Here is a 15363-nt window from a genome sequence, read left to right as displayed (position 1 = left end):
GTTGATTCAGAAAACCAAAACATCAGCCGTTAGCCGTTAGCACACAGAGCCCCCAGCTCCTCATATCTTTTCAGAAACTGGAAGAAAGTTATACATGTACCAAGCACAGACTGTCTATGGCATGGTGAATACAGACGCTGCTTTATTTATGTCTGCATGATGTTCTTGTGAGCGTGGACGGAGCAGCTACAACCCCGAGCTTAGCCGTTTTGTGATGAGACGTGTTAAAGCAATAATTCATGTTTTTTACAAACCGGTATTAGTGAGTTGTTAGTTCGGCATTATTATTAAACGTATAGTAAAATTAAATCACAGTAAAATATGTTCATTTTGATGTAGTTGGTATCTACCATAGTATTTGAATGACGCGGGTACACAACTGACAGCCGCGGTGAAAGTCGAGCGATTAGAGTGATGTGAATATTCGCATCGTGTCCAGTTTGAATGCACCATAAGTCCCTCCTGCAGACATCCTGCACAGAGACACAGAGGTGCTGCAGAGGGGATTCAGCTCACGACTGTATATGTGGGACGATAGGTCGGGACGTGTCACGTGGGTGGGACGTTGCCAGGAGTTCAATGTAAAGCCAGCCCACAATTCCGATATGACATCATATCGGCAGCAAATTTGGATCAGCTCGTTTGTACCCTCGTTTTTAGAGATGTGGGTACTTTGTGAGTCTCCTCTCCATACTGTATTTATGTATAAAAGACAGCAAAAAAGTGCATTTTGCATAATAGGGGACCTTTAAAGCACAGTCATTTTGACTTTTGACATTTTATTGGAAACAGCACAATAATGGATAGGAGTAATAGTAGAGAGGACTCAGCACTGTTTTGTGCACAGTATAACACAGTCATGCCATCAAACGTATTAAAGTATTTGCTTTAAACAGCAAGGTAAATCAGTATGATTACTTATTTTACAAAAATTAAAAGTGCCTACGAGTGTTACCAATATTGAGGGAATAGTGTTCACCCCCCTCTAACTCAAGCTTCTGGTCCTATCCTCTCTCTTCTGAGTAAGCAGCCTGAAATATACTAATTCATGTTTCAAAGCTCTTCTGCAGAGTGCAGGGTGTAATGTTCTACTATTGTGCGCACTGTATTTTTGGCAAACATGTAGGATACAGTGAAATATAACTAGCTTAAGCTTTGATTTGGTTACGTTTACTAAGGGAAGCGTTTGCCACACCTGCTTTGTTCAAGGACAGTCAGAAATTCTAAAGTTTGCTGAAAATATGTGTTTGTACAGTTTCAGGGTATGATAATTGGTGTAACCTTTCTTATACTGACTTTTGGAAAGAAATTGTGCCGTTCAAACCATCCTGCGGGTTTGGTGATTATTCAAATCTCTTTCAAAATATTGTGTCAATGTTATATTGATCATATCTAATCCTCTACTGTTAAAAGGAATTGATAACATTATGAAAAAATGTTGAGACGTTTAACGTAAATGACCTTTTCCAACCTCTACCAAAGATTAATGAATATCAAACACCGTCAAAACACGTTCTAACAATATGCGTTTGTTTTCAACTAGGATTTGTTCAGTTGCATCTGAAATGTGTCGCAGTCCGTTGTTAAGAAAAAGAAAGCAGATGATAGAGGAGATTACAATGGGCTGCTGGTTTTGTGTTTCAAAACAAAGTATGGGCTGCGAGGTGAGATCTGGCAGCCAGATATCTCAGCATTGAGCAGCAAGCGTTCACAATGCATACATTTTCCTCACACTGCGTTTATTAAGGTCATTTTGCGTATTATAGCAGTCGTTCTGCTTATGGCCAACTTCAGGACACAACGAGAGGCTAAATCATCCGTGCTCTGTACCGCAGGATGGGCAGGTTTCATGTTTTTCCCACACTCCCACAGTTGGCCCAAGAGCGGAAGTGCAGTGTGTGCAAGCAGTGATCAGCTATGGTGCCGGCAGAGAAGTGTGTGGGGGGGGGGGGCCACACAGCGTAGACTGGCACTAACAGGTGTGCCCTGGAGGGTGCCAGCACCAGACTGGCCTGATACGCTGAACAGACCACACACACACACACCTCTAAGGAATACCACAGCAGACCGGATCTGTTATGACATCTCTAACCAGGAGCTGAGGCAGGCCAGAGGGTTTCAGAGGGTGCCATGGGAAGGACAGAGGGAGAGAAGGTGAGGGGTGCAGGCTGGACTTAGCTCACCCATAGATATCCCTGAACTGAACTCTTTCTTCTTCACACTGAAGAGGAGTTTCCATGAATCTGGGGCTAACCACAGGAAACGGATCAGAAACATTTCAAACAGAGAAGTCTTCGGGCAACAGAGAGAAAATGCTCGGTCCGTCCCCCTTAGTTAATCCCACTTATACCTACATGCCCCTCTTTTGTTTCTGCATTTAATAAAGCCTGTCTTTGCACATTGTCGATGCAAGGGTGAAGGGTCCACAAGCTTAACCTGTGTGTACGTTAGCCATGGTGTTGTGCAATCTCCAGTAATAAACAATTATCTTCATAGTGTTATGGGAAGCAAGGCTTGTTATCTCCCTCAGAGCTCACATGGTTATATCCAAGATGCGAAAGGTTGCAAAACATCTTCAAATATAGGGTCTAATTTAATAGACCACTGCTGCAGCAAAAACTTCACTGAGACCCACACAGTCAGTTGCCAATGGCAGAGCTACATTAAACCACAACAAACAAAGCCTCTTCAGCTGCGTTGTCCACCACGCCCTGACAATATCTTTTCTAAGGGAGATATGGCATTTACAAACAGCTCAGAGACACACAGGATTTCTGTTCAGTGTCTGCAAGAAAAAGCTAGAGAGAGTCTGAGGGGACGAGGGGCCAGCACCTGCCCAAAGGATAAGCAAGGGAATGATAAGACGGCAGCCTGCAGATCCATCATGCAGAAAACAAGCAGCTGGGAGGCTACCTCACCATCTACTTCATCAGTGCAGCCATTGAAGAGTCTCAGTCATGTTCATGCACAGGGATCTCTCTGAAGACGACTGAACTAAATTAGATTTATTTCCATTACTAATGGGCACACAGTGCATCCAGTATCATGTTTCATATTGTGAACCTATTTTTAAGGCTTCTGTAGCCTTAATCAATACTATCCTGCTTCACAAGAATACTTTCAAGTCAAGGTATCTGCAACAATAGGAAGCTTTTATTTTATAGGCATGAGACTTTTAAAGACAGCTGCAAAGAAACCGAGACACTAACTTCCCCCGAACCAATATGCGGGTTAAGGATGTCATGTGAGGTCTGGAAACACTTCAGCAAAGATCATTGCAGTGTGTAGTCAAGTATTTATTTTAGAGAAGAGAAAAGACAGAAAGAGACTGTAATAAAGATTAAAGGGAGACAGAATGAAGAAGCAACAGGAGAACACACCAAACTAAAGCAAGCAAAGACCCTTGCAATGATGTTTGAGACAGCTCAGCTAATCTTCTCAGGCTGTCATTTCTTAAAAATACACATCTTGTCACTGCACACGAGTCTGTGCTTTTCTCCATGTCTTTCCATCAGATGATTGTGTAGTATCATTCAAACAGTACTACTGCTCTAAGGTTGATTATATTGTTTCAAACTTGCTTACAAAGGAGTTAGTTCCATTTACTCCCTGCATGCTTATCATTATTATGATACGATTGAACACGCGGACCCTAAAAATGTAAAAATAAGCAGGTGACCAGAGGTGTTTCTCAGTCAGAAAGAGCACTTTGAGAGGAAGTGTTTGTGTCACACAAACATATCCTGTCACAGAGGCTACTGTGTGCACAGCTCTGAGAAGCACAGAGGACAAAGATAACGGCTCAACCATCTTCCTGTGCGCTGGCAACTCGTTCAAAATGTAGCCCCCGCGGAACAGCGCTTAAGGAGCTGCAGCAGTACAACACTGACAGGCCGGAAGATGTGTGGATGTCCGAGCAGCCAACAAGCAATCAAAGTGGATGCTTGTGCGTCTGAGAACGTGGAACAGGGCTTTTCTGCACGACGAGTCAAAATTTAGACGGACAATTTGGAATCCAAGAGATTTCTTATGCTTGTAAATTTTAAACAGCCATAACTAATGTGGAAGAATGCAACACTGCTGGCAGCTTGACATGTTGGTGATTAACCATGATGTAGTCAACATTAACTTTTAGTAATCATTTTTGATCATAAAAAAAATAATATCACACATGACTCGCCAACTAACACAAACATGTTACTTCCAAATGTTGGTTTTACAATGCCTTTTATGAAATAAAACTCTGTATGATTTAAAGACATAAAGAATGACCAAAGACAGACAACTCTTGGTACATTTGCATGTGTCTAATACACGCGTTTTGACTGCTTTCGTTCTGTCAAAACCAAATCCTAAACGCTCTGGGTTTTATGTCAAAATAAACGTAAGTCTGACAACAGGAACTAAACAGATTTTCTGTTGCATTTAAATATGAAGCTGTTGTGGCACCAGATGTTTTGTCACTGAGCATACACTTGGAGCAAAACACTGATTCCACTCACAATGCAGAAGTATCAGAAGAGCTGCACTGCTGTCTGTTTAACACAGCCCTGCTTCTGCTTTCAATTAGTGTAAATGCTCTATTCAAAGGAAGCAGGCAGAGGAGCTCTACTATATATTCCTTTAATTGATGGTTGTGTATCCTATTTCGTCACAATTTCTGCAAAGAACCTTGAAAAACACTTCATTCTCATAAAAGCTGCTCTTGCATTATTTTACTTCATTCAAGCATTATTTAAAATGTAGCTTTACACATATTCTGAGTGTATTTATTTAGCTGAACAATCCACCAGTGGGTTTGCTCTGGTGATATTAGGGTCAATGAATGTCATGTATGTCTCCAAACGTTAGCTAACAAATAATGACATTGGCATGGGAAACTTTGTGCAGTTGTTGATTAGTTTTTCTTGTACTTATCACTGAAATTAAGAGTGGTTGCTTAAAACAATAAAGAATAACAGCAACTTTATAAACATCCAACTATTATTAACAGTGGAGTTCATATTATATTCCACATGGCAGGCAACCTTTAGGCTAAATGATATAGGAAAATGATCTCATATAACTGCCCCTCCTTTAGACCAATATTGTGGTTCAGTATGCAAAGTCAGCATATAATCTGCTCTTTCAGGCCTTCCTGTTCTGACACAATCAAATGAACCGACGCATGAATTGATAGGAATGCCTTTTTTGCTATATGTAACAACATTCAATCAAAGAAGAATATTATTCTGACTAAACATTAAATGTTATCATCATGACTTAAAAAGGTACGATGTAGTTTCTCTGAGGTGGCAGTGAGGTTGTAGATTTCTCCCCCCATCCTTTCCAGGCGTGTTGGAGAACTTACGTTGGCGTAAAGACGCAAAAGGCCCTCTGTAGAGCCAGATTTTGGTTTGTCCAGTCTGAGCGACTGGACAAACATAGTAATGCATAATAGCAGAGCTTGGAGGACCTGCTGCCTATACACATACATTCAGTGAACAAACACTTTAGGCTGCTCCTGAAGAGAGGTAGCCCCCCCATGTTAAAATGCCCAACATTACAGCGGAAATAAAGATTTACAAAAAAAGGTTTTGTTCTCTATTTCCAATTGCTTTGTTTTCCCCAAAAGTGCACCCTGATTATGACTCTGCCACTCTACAAATATTTAGATGAGTCAAATCCTTGTTGCAAACGTGTTGTCAACTGTTTTTGGTTTAGCTTCCTTCAGCACATACTCACGGACACTCGCTCGACAACACGCTTCAACAGCTTCAATGCTTCTCTCAAAACAATGTGGGCTAATGTGATCATTTATGGATGTAACTTAAAAGCAGTCTTGGCACTTTTTTTTTTAAATTGTTGTTTGCAGGCATCAAAGTTTGTGGTGGCACAGAATTTCACAAGTTGTCACAATGGCAACATGACCAGGTGTTCCCCACCCTGTGGTTGTTGGGTTTTTTCTTATTATATTTGCAGGTTTTCCAACTTACCAGCCCAGTGTTCCAGGGACAGGACCAACATGCTGCCAGTTCAGTTCTCCAACCCGCAGGTAACCAGGACTATTAACCCTCTACTCCTCAAACCGCTGTGTGCATATGTCGTTTTATAGGGCCACTCCTCATTGTACATGTGTGCACACGTGCAATGTGAAGTAAAAGGGTGCAGATAGTGAACTCAACTTTGTCTGCTACTGTTGTTTTTTAAGTGTGCTGCTTGATTGTTTTTCAGGAATCTCCAAGTAGTTCAAGGTCTGTTTAGCTTGTGAAAGAGCATGTGTCAGTTTCAGGAAGCTGGGCAGTGATTTTAGAGGAATAGAAAAGGGCACGGGGGTTGGGGGGACAGCATCATCTCAGTGTAGGAAGTGTTTAACACATCTCCTTTTGACTTATGCATACAACAACAGAAACAATAAGAGGGTACGCTAAAGGTATACCCTGACTGGAGAGTGTGAGGAATGACAACAAACAAGGTGGAACAGCATCCTGTGTGCACGCAGTGCAACAAACAACTGCTGACAGCAACTGGAGCTGAGCAGCCTCACCTGAATACTGTGGCAAAACATTTTGATGTGCAACATTGTGAGCTGTTACACACTCGAGCAGGAGTCCCCTGGATCTTTAGGAAAGTATAGGTTGCATAGGCGTCGACAAATCAGATCAGATCTTTCACACAACATAAGTAAATAAAGCGTAGTCCCAGGCAGCACAGCTGACTTTCAGAATGACTGTTCTTTTGCAATCTAATCATATAATTTTGTGGATCTTCCAATTGTTCATCCGAGTGTTTGAACATCTCAAACAGTCGGTAAAACTCTTTATTTTCCAGATAACCATATGGAAGACACTAAACATGTGGTGAGACAGGTCACTATTAGCGCAATAGAGAAGGACTGGAGCTACCAAAACATCGCTGCTCTCTTTTATCATCCATAGTCTTTATCATTCAAACTATTTTAACAGACATGACCTAATCTTCATACATCTCCATTACCTTATCTGGATAACCTAAAAATCGGTGTGTTACAGCAACACCTATGCTATTAGTCAGTGTGTCATATAAAACTTGGCTTGTTATCATGTCTGCAAAATAAATGTAACTTTATATTTTATTGAGGCTAAGTTCTACATAACAGCCTCTTTTAAAGCTTCACTTAAAAACATGCATCATCTCTAAAAAAGGAGCTTTTTAGCCTCATTAAGCTGTGTGCTTCAGTTTCACAGCGCACAAATGCACTGTATTTCACCACTCATCTCAAACTTTTTTTCAGCAGCAGGCAAATGTGTTGAGCACACAAGCTTAATAAACCAAACCGAGGCTGCCCTGAATTGCATGTACAGACTTAAGGCCCTTAAACACCAAAACAACAACAAATAACTAGTATTGACAGGGCTGATATTTGAACACACCACAAAGACAATGGCCAGCAATCACATACAGTGTGCACTTGTATAACATGCATAACTACAAAGTGCTACATAAAAGCAGGTCTCAAATGATCTTGTGCAAGTGTGATCATAGTTGTGGACAATTTGAGAAGCCAGCTCAAAATTGGCGAACCAACCAAATGCACTCTGCAAAATGAACAAGCTCTGCGTAGGCTACAGCTACAGGTGTACTGGACTGTGCTGTGTCAGCCCCCATGCATGCAACTTAACCCTTGAACTGGAGAGGACCATGAGCAGGCAGCGTGTGGAATGGAGGACTCCATTTAAAGCGAAGAAGTCAGGAGCGCTCAACAGGGGGAGGGGGCTTCAATAAGAGCCTCTCTTCCTGACAGCCACACACTGCAGTGGGGGAGGGTTGGAAACACCAAGCCCTCTTCGTGAAACTGCAGCAATGGGCATAATGTGATGGATCCTTTCATTCCAGCTGTGTGATACTCATTTTAAAGAGCTGTTTGAAAGAACATCAAGTTGAACAACTTAAAGTCTGCAGCCTCTAAAAGTCAAGCTGCTGTGACACAGAAAGAGAAAGGTAAGCCAGCACTGAGCTGACTGCCCTGTTGACAACAAGCATTTGTACTCCATCCAAACACACTCAGATGTAGTAATTTCCCCTCCCCTGGTGACAGGGCAAAAACTGCACACCCCAACCCTCTGCTCTGATTGGTAAAACGTTGTTGTGCAAACTGCGAATGATAAATCAGGAAACAGGTTTTTCTGGAAAGAAGATTTAAGTATTGGCACAGAGCTCGACACAACATGCCACAACTGCCGTTTGTTGTAAAAGTTCTCAAACACAAGTGTTTGTCCTGCTTGTTTATTGTACCAAAGCAAACACATCAACTCAACCCAATCTTTCACCTCTGTCAACTAGAATTAAGCCAACTTGGACACTAACTTATGAAATATTCTTAATCTGTGCACTGACTTAGTTGTGTTGATTTGACCTGTTAGCATATGCAAAATGACACTCAAACAGAACAATCAGCAGCCTTCTATTTTGTGCAAGGGTCTGATCCTGACCAAAACCCAGATTTAGCATTACCAAATAGGCTCCGAAGATTAGGTGCAGACTCTCCAAAGAGTGGCAAATAAGCAAGGCCTCTTAGCAACATATTTGCCCTGCTACAGGCACACATGGTTTCAGTTAGGGGTCTACACCTATAAACAGTGGGCTATGGTAGCTTATTGGTCAGGAAGTGCAATGTTGACTGCAAGTCAAGACAGGCACAAGCTGCTAATGAATGATATACACCCTTACAGTGTAGCTTTGACAGCACCGTTTAGATTGGAGGTGTTCAGAGGGCGACAGAAAAGTGACTCTGAGCGCTTTAGAGTTCAGAGTAAACTCAAAGCAGACAGGCAGAAAAGCTAGTCAAATAGAAAAAAGACAGTAGGATAAGTTGTAAGTTTACATTTATAACTGAAGCTTTAAGAGTTAGTTGCACATTTTATAGGTTTAGAATAAAAACACTGACACTGGTTTAGTAGCTGCCAAACATCACAACCAATGTTTTGCATATTTTAACTGGTGACTGGTGTTAATATGAACATAACACTGTGCCAGTGTAGACCACCACAAATGACCTATCATCAAAGTAAAATGTGTTTTGTATCCGCTTGAAATCTGCACGATTAAATGTAACTGAGACTGCATGAAAAAAAGCAGTAAGACAAGGCAATTGCAGAAAAATACCTGCTTTGGACCTAAGTTTGCTAGAATGACTTCACCATGTTCTGTCAAAACTAGGAAACAACTACCATGTCAAACAACAACAATGTTGGCTCACAAACAAATATACAACTTTAAAAAATGCTCAAATGTTGCAATCTGTAACAACACCTATAGTGGCCTCACAAGAATAAACAGGTTACAAAAGTGTAAATCATGACAGGTTAGAGAAGCTCATGATGAACATCTCTCATCTTAACTATATCAAGAAAACTTGTACTGAGCTGTCAAAGGCCCAGACCCACCCCCAAGTTTCCATCCCAAATAACACCAACCAGGAACATCATATCCAGGAGGAAAATGTCAGAAAGCACTAAACTGGCCATCAGTAGATTACTAAAAACAACCGAACTCACACTGCAGCTGTGTGTATGTTTTAAGTTTAACACACTGCAGTGTTACTATTGTGCTATATTTGCTTCGTGGTAGCATTAAAACAGACAGCATACATTTGGCTTAGCTTAGAGGAAGATTGCCTTGTATGTATGATACATTCACTGACACAAAACTGTTACGAACTGTAAGGTTACTTACACAAACACACACTTTCAGTGTTATATTGAAGGAATCAACAACTTAATGAGGTTTACCAGCTGTATTCTGGAGCTTGGTGGATAAGGCGTTTCAGTGAAGCTTTCCTGATTTAACATTTCCATCCACGACGTTTCTGAGTGTTCGATGGAAAAAGTATCCTAACATGGTCTACAGAGCGGATAGCGTCAGCCAGTGTTTGCTAAGATAAAAGGCACATGATATACAACGTTATTCACAGATATCCACATTTAAGCTGCCTGAAATAAGTTTATTTTAAACTTCAGACAGAGGTTTGCCAACTCGGCCGAGACGGCAACAGCCTCCACACAAGTTAGCAAACTGTGCTAACGCAGCTAGCTGCTAGCTCAAAAAAAAAAACTTTTTCTACATCTGAAAAGTTTCACTTTATAACCGAGAGGAACCGTGTTAAAAAGCTCTTATCGCACAAGGCGCTCTGAGGATTTTTCGTTTAACAGTACCGCTGTTTAACGGCTTTCTCACGGCTGTGGAGCACGGGGTAGAACCTGTAAGTGAGTCCACTTCATGTAGTTACCTTTCCGTCTCCGCTGCCGCCGCCGCTCCCCAGGCCGCCTTCAACACCCGACACCGCCGCCGGACCTCCAGAGGGCCGCGGAGCTGGGACAGTCGAAGCCGAGAGGAGTCCACCTACTACCAGGGAGACGAAGAGCCAACTGCACCGAGGCCCCGGGCCTTGTGTGTCCTCGAAACAGCGTTAATGAAGGGATACCTGGCCCCAGTTCTCCGCCGTTTGATAGAGACTAGGGAATCACTTTTTGACAGCTCCTCTTCTTCAGCCCCCCCTCCCCTCGACAGCCCTTCACTTTTCTCTTTTTCCTCACTTCCAGCAGATACGAATCAAAATACTGTCACAGAATATGGCGGCTGCATAAGCAAGCTGCTATCGCGAGAAGGAGAGCTGCTTTTCTTTTTTTTCACTTTGCAAAAGTTGCGCTGAGGGAGGAGAGAGTGCAGCCGCTGCAGGAGATGCAGGCTGAGGAAACACAAGAATCTGGAGGTTAGTGGAGGAAACAGTGCAGGAGAAGTGGGATAGCTAAAAATGAAGTGTCTGCTGTGGTCTGACTCTTCAAATAGGACAATAACATGTCAATAATATATTGATATAGTTTAATTTTACCATTCCTCCTAGACCATGCCCTGACTTATTTAACGATGATGCCTTAGTACATTTTACAGCTGGAAGTGGCAAATGTAATCTTTATACCACTGTTATTCACAATGCCATGATTTCACAACAAATCATGCTGCTGGTGAGTGTATACAACTCTGCAGGAATTAACAAGAACTTGTGTTTCCCTAAACCAGAGACAACAGGCTGACAGACACCTCTCACCATCTATTATAAACAAATTTAAAAATCTCAAAAGGGATCAATAAAAATAAATCTGATCTTATCAGAAAACATAATCAGAAACAGGTTTATTGCCAAGGTGGTTAACATATACGAGGAATTTGCCTTGGTGTACACGGTGCATACATAAACACTGTCAAAGAAGATTAAAAAAGTAAGACATTTTATGGATTTCTCGCCTGTGTTGTCGGTTTGAATCACAGCATCACAGAGCAGCCAGAGGCTTCAAGTCTCATCAATGTGAATCACTTGCTCTTATCAATAATTGTCATGTTATATATTGCCAGGATCCTGTTGGTTTACCTCAGCTCCGTCATCATTACCATCATCCAGTCTCTGCTGCAGGACAAGCTCTCCCAGCTGCACGTGCCCAGCTCCACTGTGGACTCCACCTGCAGGTGGATGAAAGACATCCTGTCTAACAGGAAGCAGCGTGTAAAGCTGGGGAAACATGTTTCAGATCCAGATCATCAGCACTTGTTCCCCTCGTGACTGTGTTCTTTCCTCTACGCCAAGGTTATTGGCTGCAATCTCCACGACCTGTATGTCTCCAAGACCCTGAGGTAGGCCAACCCCAAAGTTTGACCTGCTCCCCTCCAGCAGGAGGCGGCGGTTCATTAGGACCAAAACTTCTCTTCGCAAGAACAGTTTCTCCCCTCTGGCCTCATCAACAAGGCCTGGGACCCCACTGACACAGACTCTTACCCTCCTTTATTAACACGTTGCTTTCCATTAACGCACATCATGTTCATTTTATTTTTGTGAATCAAACACATAACTCTGTATATTTTGCACATTTGTGTATAAAAATGACCTCTTTTAATATATGCAAAGCTCTCCACTTACATCACAATACTGCACATATTCTATTCCATGTTGCCAAGTATTTTGTCAAATTATACTGTACCTATTTATTTTTGTATTTTCAGTTTTGAGTAAATGTTTCTCTATATTTTTTATGTTACTATATATATAAAAGAAAATTGGAATCATGTTTGGTCCTTTTTGTTTACATTTTATTTTCTCTTACTGTGTTTATGTAAGACGCCACGTGGTGACTGTGGCTGCCAGGGAGTGCAGTTGCCTTTCAACCAGAAGTTTGTGGGTGCGATCCCAGCATGCAGTCAACATGTCGATGTATCCTTGGGCAAGATATTGAACACTGAGTTGCTCCTGATGGCCAACTGTGTGTGAGTGTTAGCTCACTGCATAAATGAGGTGTGTATGTAAAGCGCTTAGAGGGGTTGAAAAGATTGGGTAAAGCGCCATACAAGTACATACCATTTTTGTATGCACCATTTACGCCACAGCATATTACCTGTATGTGTAACCTACTTGGCAATAATCCTGATTCTAATTCAGATTTTCGATTGTGATTTGAGCTGAGATGACATTATTTATTTCAGGCAAGACCCTTGTCCTAAAGTGAATGATCTTGAAAGTTGTCATTCTAAACTAAGATGGTGATGGTTAACATTATGCTAAATATCAAAATTCTGGTGTAAGCATTCAAATCAGAGCATCACTGTGCATAAGTACAGACTCACAGAGCAGCTGGCATGACTGTTAGTCTTTGTATGTATTTCATAGATTTAACACTCCATGACAACTGAGCAAACCAATATATCAACTAATAAAGACCATGAGATGCAGTTGAAAGCAGCAAAGAAAAAGCTAGTAAGTGGACTATTGAATTATTCTTGAATTAAGGTTCTGAAGATCAAGCATTCACTTCAATCAATTTAGCGTTTGGTTTATGTTTTCATTTTTCTTACATTTTACATTTAAAATACACATTCTTACAGCTTTGCAGAGAATGTAGATCTGCCATTACGACCACTTGTTAAAAGAATGAAAGAGTGGAATTTGTTTTTCATGAAATAACTCCATTTTTGATCATACATTGCTTTCATGTGTCACATCTCCCAGAAGGAACCCTCCAATTTCCTTTTTCTGCACCCACCTTATAAATGAGACACTTTTTTTATTCACTGTGGACATCATAAACAGGTGTCCCATTTATTTCTCTTTGACGACACTATAGATTTAGACTTTACTGCTTCTGGCTGCATTAACCCACACATGGGCTGAGTGAGAAAACAGATGCTTGTGGGAACTCTCAGGAAGAGGACAGTGCATTGGTTCTTCAGTGTGCTGGGTGGAACATATGCCGCCTCGTGTGTCGGCGTAATACAGTGACTCACACACACAGTCAGTCACACACACAAATTGTGGACCCTACTATCTCGCACAGACCCTGACCCCTTGACTCTTGGTTTGAAACCGAGAGCTGAAATCCCCTTCAGTGCTATCAGCAAAGTGAAAGCAGCCTGTTATACTTTGTGACTGGAGTATTCATTGCTCTACACAAAGCCTTTACAATTTCTGATGTGATGGTGCTGCACAAAACAAAAATCAAAAGCGGTTCTCAAGAGTTTTAAGCTTTTGTATGTGGTTGCATTGTATTCCTTCTCAAGTTTTGGTTTAATTTCAAACACACCATACCAGCTCATACCCCAGTGAATCTGCTGCACATAGACACAGATTAAAAGAATGTAAGGAACGGCCTGATGCAATGTTGAGCATGAATAGCAGCAGCCTAAGAGAAATCAGACAGAAAAACGTGCTTTGCACTCTGGTGCTGTAACCGGCCACACGCCTCACATAGGCTTTCTGGAGCAACGGGGCCGGCCACCCACATTCTTGGCAGGGAAAGAGGCCCGTTTCTCACGGTCTGAGGACAGCTAGTCATGGGTCAGCAGTTTAGATTTTGCTCTGCAGTGGGTCATTATTCCTCTCTTAAGCAAACGTGTGTGTCCACTTTCTGGGTGATGCAGCCGCTCCAGTGCTAACACGCTCAACACAGTTTTGTTACAGCCTGGGGAACAGAGAGCAGGTTATTCTAAAAGTGAGTCGTGATAAATAAAATCCTTGTTTTATTGCCAGGACCCAACTTTGTAACAGGATAAAAAAGCAATGTGTGCATTTCATTTTTTAATTTTTTAAATGCTAACATTGCATAAACTGTATGATAATGTACCAACAGGCCTTCAGGCCCCTCCAGGGAAACACAATTTAGATCCAGATTTGTGAATAGATATACTTTTGATGTAGCTTCTTGTTAGCTGTCTTGATGAAAACAAACATGCAAGTCGGTGTATTTAAAAGGAACATATGAGTGGAGATTTTCTTTTTCGGTAGTGGCTCAGTCTGTAGGGGCTTGGACTTGGATATAATAATACGGAGTGTGAGCTGGTAACTGGAGAGGTGCCAGTTGACCTCCTGGGCCACTGCCGAGGTGCCCTTGAGCAAGGCACCGAAGCAATTCTTCGACACACTTGTGGTCACTCCAGCCAGCCTGCATTTAGTTGATTTTGTAGAGTATTATAAAGAAAGGCCTCTAAACGAGGCGAAGGTCCTGAAAGATATCATAGCAGTACCAGCTGGAACTTGTGAAAGGAGGGCTGACCTGTGGTGGATTTAGTTGCCACAGATTCATTTTGTGTCATCAGTTATTATGGTAATATTCTCTGATATTTGTTTTGTGCAGTAAAACATGTACTGGCTGAACAACAGTGGACTATGTATTGACCCCTGAGAGACTCCACATATAACGCTAAAGGGTCTGTAATGGCAAATTAGTGTTTCCAATGTCCTATTTCCAATTTGCCATTATTACACAGATGAGGGTGAAAGTGATCGTATGCACACACAAACAAGGTGATTTTCCAGTCAGCAGATGCAGATATCTTCAGGTTTATTTATAGTTTAGTTTACAATACCAATGTTGTGGTGATGAATGAGATGTATTCTGTTCTGCCGGGTCTGTTGTTCTGGTGTCCGTGGACTTGTAAACTGTTTGCTCTTCACCTGTGTTCCATCCCTTACCTGTAACATATGACCCCTATTTATACACCCTAGTGCAGCTAATCACCACCAACAAGTGTTCAAAATAATATTGCAAGATAAATACAAACAAACTAAATGGACATGACAACATCACACATAACATGGCTCCTACAGGGTCCACATACGTCAGGATTTTAGCCTTTGAAGAGAGAATCTTATAAGCCTTTCGATAGGATATACATCTTATAACGATGAAATAGAAAGACTTTTCCATGGATATAACAAAACCCTTGAATACACTAAGAACTGTAGCTTCAGTAGTTGTTCTGTAGGTCAAGGTATTTTTCATAGATCCTTGAGAAATGACATTTGGGAATACAAGGTTCTCATCTGATGATAATAGTGAGTTAGCTAGAGGGAGAGCAATGGTT

At 41.5% G+C, this 15363-nt stretch overlaps 1 protein-coding gene across 2 annotated transcripts in view; it reads right to left on the bottom strand.

The window, feature by feature from the left end:
* The window catches only part of tab2 (TGF-beta activated kinase 1 (MAP3K7) binding protein 2), a 38393-nt gene extending 27777 nt beyond the window's left edge, over positions 1-10616 (bottom strand). The window contains exon 1 of one of the 2 annotated variants that reach the window (XM_063902294.1): positions 10247-10616. The gene's annotated coding sequence lies outside the window, so the exon portion shown is untranslated. The remainder of the gene's footprint in view (positions 1-10246) is intronic. The other variant, XM_063902293.1, reaches the window with a different exon arrangement.
* Positions 10617-15363: the final 4747 nt, after the last annotated feature.

Source organism: Eleginops maclovinus, chromosome 15 (assembly GCF_036324505.1).
Source record: "Eleginops maclovinus isolate JMC-PN-2008 ecotype Puerto Natales chromosome 15, JC_Emac_rtc_rv5, whole genome shotgun sequence".
Taxonomy (NCBI): Eukaryota; Metazoa; Chordata; class Actinopteri; order Perciformes; family Eleginopidae; genus Eleginops; species Eleginops maclovinus.
The sequence above is the reverse complement of the archived record's forward strand: the minus strand, read 5'-3'. Positions and strand labels throughout refer to the sequence as shown.